Here is an 8,041-nt window from a genome sequence, read left to right as displayed (position 1 = left end):
TTTTGCCTCTGGCTCCTCCCACCACTGGCATGTGGTCCTTGGTTGCCCTGAAGGGAAAAAAAATTCCCTCCCCTAACATATACAGTAGTACCTCAGGTTAAGTACTTAATTCGTTCCGGAGGTCCGTACTTAACCTGAAACTGTTCTTAACCTGAAGCACCACTTTAGCTAATGGGGCCTCCTGCTGCTGCCGCGCCGCCAGAGCCCGATTTCTGTTCTCATCCTGAAGCAAAGTTCTTAACCTGAAGCACTATTTCTGGGTTAGCGGAGTCTGTAACCTGAAGGGTATGTAACCCGAGGTACCACTGTATATGATCCATAGCTGTGCCAAAAGCAGACATCTGGGCTCTGCGGTCATCAAGGGCAGCCCCACTCTCTTGACCTCATTCCAGGACTCAGATGACATTGCAGACCAAGAGCGTTGCTCAGAGTCTGCCTGCCTGTGTGCAGCTCTCCGCCACCAGCCCTGATGCCACGGAACGATTGCTAAGCCCGAGCAAATTCCCCTCTCTTCACATCCCTCAAAGGAATAAATAAAATGGCATTCCTCATCCAGCCTCTGCCCCTGCCGCCTTCAAAGGGGTCCTGCGAGGCATCTTGAATGTTTCACCCTTTCCGCAGAATGTTCCAAACGACACGAGACGCCCGCTTTTGGCCCTTGCCATTATCATCACGTCCTGGTAATTGCAGCCTACAGCTGCCCACATGTTGGAAACAGCCGCGGAACAGATCGGTAACACAATCTGACACATACCAGGAGACCCTGGGCAGCCCCAGTCGCAAGACGGCCCCGCAAGAGATATCGGCCTTTCCCTGCTAACTACAGACATGGTGAAACCTTATCATACATAAAGGACTAATTAGGTGTACCGGGCCATTAGCCATCTCTGCGCAGTGACTGATGAAAAACGTAATTAATGGCAACTTCCATAAACAAAGTCCAGAATGTAGAATTAAGTTAAAAGGAAAGCTGCTGCTGCTAATGGAATCGGAGGCCATTTTCTTCCTTAAATACTCCCCTAATCTTTCTGGAGGAGGCTGCTACAAGATCCTAAGACTAGTTGGGGAAGCGATAAAGAGAAATCTAGCAGCCAAAAAAAACTAGCCGAGGAAACTAAAGCTCCTGTAACTGCAGAGAACTGATGCTGTTCTTTGCAGACTCAAGTTGAAATTAAGCAAGACTGCTTTGTCCTTGAGGCCAGCGGTTCAGGGCCCTCCAGACTGATGCTTTATTGTGAGTTGTCTTCTGCAGCACAATAATAGTGCATTTGTGGTGGATTAGTTCTCCTTTAGTTTGATCTGCGATGCTTCCTCGACAATTCCCTGTTATTGCTGGCTGGGGGTCCTATAGCCAACAAAAAGGGTTTGTGGCATAAAAAGTTGTAGGGTTTCTGTTAAGTTGTGGGTGAACATATCAGACGACACAGCGATTCTTCAAACAGCTCTTGTTTATTCACAGGCCAGGACAGAACTGAACTGAAGGGTTCAGCCAGCCTGCTTATATAGAGCTCCAGTACAATGCAGCTGTAACAACTTTCCGTAACTTTCCCATCACTGAACGTCACTTTCAATCCCTTATTTGCATACGTGGACCTGAGTGAAAACTATCTACAGTATCCCCCTGCTGGACCAGGGTGAGAACTTCAGTACATAACAGTTTCAGCAAGGAGCTGCAGTACATGCACTGACAGGAAATGAACCCATGCGACCACCCCAAAACTTTTGCAGCTGCAAATTGTATTGAAATACAGTAGTACCTCCGGTTACGTAACCCTCTAGTTACATAAACTTCGGGATGAGAAAGCAGCAAACCCAGAAGTATTTTACTTAGTTTTGCCATATGCACATGCGCAGAAGCAGTCCTCAGGTTGCGGAAACCTCGGGATCTGACCAGACCTCCGGAACGGATGCTGTCCACAACCGGAGGTACCACTGTAGTGTGACTGCCCCCCAACAGCTTTAAGAAAACAAATCAACATGAACACGCAATATAAAGGACAGGTTTGTATCATAGAATTGTAGAGTTGCAAGAGAGCCTGAGGATCATCTAGTCTGACACCCTGCAGCGGTCCCATAAGGGAGTCAAACCTGCAACCTGGGTGTCATCAGCACCACACTTTAACCCAACTGATCTATTCAGCTGTTTGTTAAATTGCAAACTGATGTGGAAATGTGGAGAACAAGAGTGGAAAAATGAGACACTGAGAGGTGAAACTGGGTTAAGGCCCCTGAGAGACTGAAAAAATGCCCTTGTGAGTTTCTCTTGCATGTGCTCCAGAGACTGTCAGAGTGTTGCTGTGCACAGTGGTTCAAGTGAGAGATGTGGGTTCTATTTCTGCTTCTTTGCCTTTTTCCATGCCAATAGCTGAACAGCCAAAGGACTGGATTTGTCTTGTGCCGGCTGCATTTCCCTCTGAGGCAGGGGAGAGGGGATGATGGCAACCCCAACCCGTCCTCTTGCCCTTTGGAGCTTTCCTTCCTCCACAGCGACCTCACCTATCATATTGCTCTTGCAGCTTCTGCTCCAGCTTCGGGGTTGAGGAGATGTGTGCGAAGAACGCTTTCGCATTTGTCTGGTTGGGATGGAGCCTGCTGTACAAAATCACATGATCTGTGTAGCTCCACCCACTTTCACTTCTGTCCTCCACCACCACCACTGACATGTGGCCCCTGGGAGGTTGCTCCCAGGGCAATGTGGGCCTCGGTCTGGAAAAAGGCTCTCCCACCCCCTGTTTACAATAACAATATTGGCACCATACTTCAGCTTTCAAAACACTCTACTCTGGGAAATGATATATAATGAGATGAAAAAGATGTTGAAATATACATTTTTTTAAAAAACCAGATGCATTTTTACTTGGTATTATAGGTCAGGACATTAATAGGCAAGATGTTAAATTGTTTTTATATGCAACAACTGCGGCAAGAGTATTGTTAGCCCAGAAATGGAAACAAGAAGAAATTCCGACAAAAGAAGAATGGCGGATGAAATTAATGGACTATGCAGAATTGGACAAAATGACAGGAAGGATTTGAAACCTGCAGGACCAGAGATTTATAGAAGATTGGAAGAAGTATATGAATTATTTGAAGAGCAACTGTAATCAACAAATTACGCTAGCAGGACTACAAGAAGTTTTGTAAGGAGAAATATACGAAGTGTTACAAAGTAGAAAAAGATAGAGATATTGGTTATGAGTTTGAAATGTAATAGGGAAGATAAGAAATGCATACTGAGAGATTAGATTGGAAAATTTTCAGACAGGATTGATGGAAGTCAAAAATTTGAATAAGATGTAAAAGTATGTTTAATTACTGTTGAAAATGATATGTTAAAAAACTAATAAAAATTTATATATATATAAACACTCTACTCTTTACTGTTAAATGCCTTAACATATTGTCTATCCTTAACATCTACTTTGAGGCTTCAAAGCACATGCATTTCAGTAACCCTTGAGTGTCAGCCAAGTGCAAAAAAATGGCACCCAGACTTTTTGAGGAGTTTGCAAATGGATAATCTTTAGGCTCAAAATGCGCCTGGCGCCCTGCTAATTTCAAACCCTGCAGTGTAGATCTTGTCCGAGGCCCAGGGCCTTGTTAGAATAAAGTAGCCGGTCCCTGGTGGGGACACCCTGACCAACTTAGCCCTCCAAGGTCTAGGGCAAGTATACCCAGCTGCCCCTGCATGAGCCTGCTCTAGATCTGCTGAGTTCTGTGGAAGCTTCCAGAATAAAAGTTCAGCCCAGAGCATCAAAGTTTAGAAAGGAGAAGGAGCTGGTGCTGTTATACAACCAAGCAGGAAGTGCCTTCCATTTATCCTAGCCATACCGCTGTGGGTTAAACCACAGAGCCTAGGGCTTGCCAATCAGAAGGTCGCGGTTTGAATCCCCGTGACGGGGTGAGCTCCCATTGTTCAGTGCCAGCTCCTGCCAACCTAGCAGTTCGAAAGCACGTCAAAGTGCAAGTAGATAAATAGGTACTGCTCCAGCGGGAAGGTAAACGGCGTTTCCGTGCGCTGCTCTGGTTCGCCAGAAGCAGCTTAGTCATGCTGGCTACATGACCTGGAAGCTATATGCCGGCTCCCTCGGCCAATAAAGCGAGATGAGCACCGCAACCCCAGAGTCGGCCACAACTGGACCTAATGGTTAGGGGTCCCTTACCTCAAGAGTATACTTGTACCACTAAAGGCTTGTAAATGCACGTGTGGGCTGTGGGGAGAAGGGTTAGGGTTCCAGTTTGTCCTTGCAACTTATCAACCCGAATCAGCCTCTCGCTTCTCTCCCCCACCTTCCTACTCCTCTACCATTTTCCCTCTTACATCAGAAACCTGCTAGGAAACCCTCTTGAATAAACACAAATGCACTTGATCCTCTTAATGGCATTTCAGGAAAAGGAAGCATGCAACCACAGGAGCAATTCAGTTCCCTGGTAATGATTTTATCAGGGGGCCCAGGACATGATTTATCCAGCTTTGAGAGAACCTGAGATTGCAAGCTATCAGGAGAGAGAGATATACCCTGCAAACGTAAAAAAAAAAAAAAAGGTAGCCATAGGGATTTGTCAGACTTGCCCATCTCACAAAGTCATCCTGCTGTGAGTTTCTGTTCCGCTGCTCAGTCAGGCTTTCTGACTCCCAGCTGTTTCATAAAGTCGGCCACAAAAAATAAAAAAAATGACTCTACTTCCATAAGTTATACCGTCGAAATGAAGAAAAGGTGTGGATAGGGCATCTGTTTGTGGAAGACTCTGAGATCCATTCAGTTCTGGAACTTAAACTGCTGGGTGCACAATTCTTCCATTCTAAGTGTATGTATTTCGCACCAAGCTCCAGGTATATCTTAATCTCAGGGATCTAGCAAAAAAGCAAAATCAGATTCTGCATGCCTGGAGTTTGTCCAGGGCAGCATCAGCCCACAAAATCTGAAACAGACCATTGGCCCTGGATGGCCCACCAGCAGCCCAACAAATCTGTTTTTCCCAGTGTGCATAAGGAGAGAAACGCATTGGCCTGTGTCAAATAGTCCTGCCGGAAGGTAGTGAGTAGGAGGGTGAGAACAGTCCTGTGAAGCATGGTGTCATAAATCGTGTTACAAAGGCAAGCTGCCTTTCCCGTGGAGCAAAGTAGGACCTACAAGTTCATGGAAGTGATTCAGAGCGATAAGGCACACGATTCAGTATGATTATGTAGACCAGAGGCTCTTAAACCAGTTTGCCCGCTCAGGCGCATGAAGCCTAATGGCACTTTAACTAGATGCCACAGCAACAATGGGAGCTGGGGAGGGGGGGGGAGGAAGGGAATGCCTCTGAAATGCCAGCAAGGAAGAAGAGGCCGGGATGAGAGGCAGAAGATCCCAGGCATCTCCAGTTTACGGGTCTCAAAAGTATAGTGGCACCTCGGTTTAAGAACAGCCCTGTTTACGAATTATTCGGCTTACAAACTCCCCAAAACCAGTAGTAGTGTCCCGGTTTGTGAACTTTACCTCGGTCTAAGAACGGAAGCTGAACAGTGGAAGGTCACTGGCGGTGGGAGGCCTCATTAGGGAAAGCGTGCCTCGGTTTGAGAACGGTTTCAGTTTAAGAACGGACATCCGGAACGGATTAAGTTCGTAAACCGAGGTACCACTGTAGCAGGTACTGGGGAATGGCCTGAGTAAGTATATGTCAGCTTCCGGCATTCCTGTGGATATAACGTTTTGGATATAAAGGGCCTCGGTTCTGTATACCTGAAGTAGTGTCTCCACCCCCATTGTTCATCTTGGACACTGAGGTCCAGCTCCGAGGGCCTTCTGGCGGTTCCCTCACTGTGAGAAGTGAGGTTACAGGGAACCAGGCAGAGGGCCTTCTCGGTGGTGGCGCCCGCCCTGTGGAATGCCCTCCCATCAGATGTCAAGGAAAAAAGCAACTATCCTACTTTTAAAAGACAGCTGAAGGCAGCCCTGTATAGGGAAGTTTTTAATGTTTAATGCTGTATTGTGTTTTTAGTATTTGATTGCAAGCAGCCCAGAGTGGCTGGGGAAACCCAGCCAGATGGGCAGGGTATAAATACATTATTATTATTATTATTATTATTATTATTATTATTACAGTGTTACCTCGGGTTACATACGCTTCAGGTTACATACGCTTCAGGTTACAGACTCTGCTAACCCAGAAATGTTACCTTGGGTTAAGAACTTTGCTTCAGGATGAGAACAGAAATCGTGGTCCGGTGGCACAGCGGCGGCAGCAGGAGGCCCCATTAGCTAAAGTGGTGATTCAGGTTAAGTACGGACCTCCGGAACCAATTAAGTACTTAACCTGAGGTACCACTGTATTATTATTATTATTATTATTATTATTATTATTAATCTTCTACCTGCTACTTGAGAGCTTGCCTTTCGGCACACCCCTGCTCCTCTCTTTGCACGGGCTGCACACCCCTTTTCGTACCGCAACACTGCCTCGACAAGCATGCTCCTGAAAGTGTATGTCAAACAAGCCTGGAATGAGCAATGTCGGAGGCGTTTACACCTGCCTCTCTCTTCTGAAGGTTTTAATTGCACATGGGAGATTAAGTTCTCAGGTCTTCACAGCAAACAGCTGCTCTGCTCTGTGTAAACAGCCAGAATCTCTTTTCGATGCTGCAGGCAGGAATGCCGTTCCTCCCATCTAACATTCTGATTTTCGCTTATTTATTTAGTGCCTGCGAAGAAAAGACATGCTTGTGATTACTTTGTTCTGTGGCTGTGACTTGGGATGCTTTTCTGATTGGCAGTCACAATAAAGTGCGGTTGTGTGGAATGACACGTGGCTTTATCCCAGGACAACATCCATGGGAGACTCAAGACTTTCAGACATGATACTAACTCTGCCCCTTTGTCACTGCGGTCGAAGTAAGATTTTGTGCCAGTCTCTACTCCCGTCTGTCCAGGGAATTTCATTTCACTTTTTACTTGTATACTGCCTTTCTAGATTACTATACACAAGGCGGTTTACAGCAGGAAATACAGTCGTACCTTGGTTGTCGAACGCCCTGGACCTTGGATGTTTTGGCTCCCGAACGCCGCAAACCCGGAAGTGATTGTTCTGGTCTGCGAACGTTCTTTTGGAACCCGAACATCTGCTTCTGTGGCTTTTGATTGGCTGCAGGAGCTTCCAAAGGAATATAATAGTACGCAATAAAATTTTGTGTTGGAAAATAATAAACAGAAATTCACTCTTAACAATTACAATAATGGTAAGGGGAAGAGCACCATCTTCACCTTCACTTCAGCTAGCAAAATGTCTTCAGCCAGCCCTGCTGTTCATAGAACTAGAGACCAATCCTCAGTTTGTTTAATCTCTTTGTTAAGTTGTGGGCAAACATATCAGACGACACAGCGATTCTTCAAACAGCTCTTGTTTATTTCAGAGGCCAGAACAGAACTGAACTGATAGAGCTCCAGAACAATCGTAACTGTTGCAACTTTCTAAAACTAGCCAATCACTGAACGTCACTTTTCATCCTTCATTTGCATAACTATCTACAGTATCCCCCTGCTGGCCCAGGGTGAGAATTTCAGTACATAACACTCTTCATGGCTTCCCCCTGAAGAATCCTGGGAACTGATCTTTGTAAGGGGTGCTGGGAGTTGTTAGACCAATATTCCTCTCACAGCGCTACAATTTCTAGAGTGGTTTATCCATCAGTCCCCCTTCAAAGGCAACTCTTGAGAATTACAGCCCTGCAAGAGTGCTCCTAACAACTCTTAACAACTTTTGCAAACTACAATTCCCAAGATTCTTTGGGAGATGCTATGGCTGTTTAAAGTGGTATGAAATTGCTTTAAATGTTTGAATCCACATACACACAATGTTAACCACAATCCATATCGATCCTGTAGCTTCTTGAGTTTTTTCCTCAAACCAGCAGTGATGCTTTCAGTTGATGGTCAAGAGGGAGAAGCCTGAATTCTTGAACCACAGAAGTATTTATCATGCCGTTCTTTCCCCCCATTACTCAGAGACCCACAAATCATTGCCACTTAACCTGTGGACAGGAAAAGATCATATTTTCCAC

General features: G+C 45.7%; 1 long non-coding RNA gene across 1 annotated transcript; it reads right to left on the bottom strand.

The window, feature by feature from the left end:
* Positions 1–6,488: 6,488 nt before the first annotated feature.
* On the bottom strand, positions 6,489–7,321 carry LOC307218179. Its single transcript, XR_013839857.1, has 2 exons — positions 6,999–7,321; positions 6,489–6,685 (listed from the first exon to the last, which is right to left on the bottom strand). It is a non-coding gene; the product is annotated as an uncharacterized lncRNA (long non-coding RNA).
* Positions 7,322–8,041: the final 720 nt, after the last annotated feature.

This window comes from Podarcis cretensis, assembly GCF_951804945.1.
Source record: "Podarcis cretensis genome assembly, chromosome: 6".
NCBI lineage: Eukaryota > Metazoa > Chordata > Lepidosauria > Squamata > Lacertidae > Podarcis > Podarcis cretensis.
Note: the sequence above shows the minus strand (reverse complement) of the source record. Positions and strands in the feature narration are given on the sequence as shown.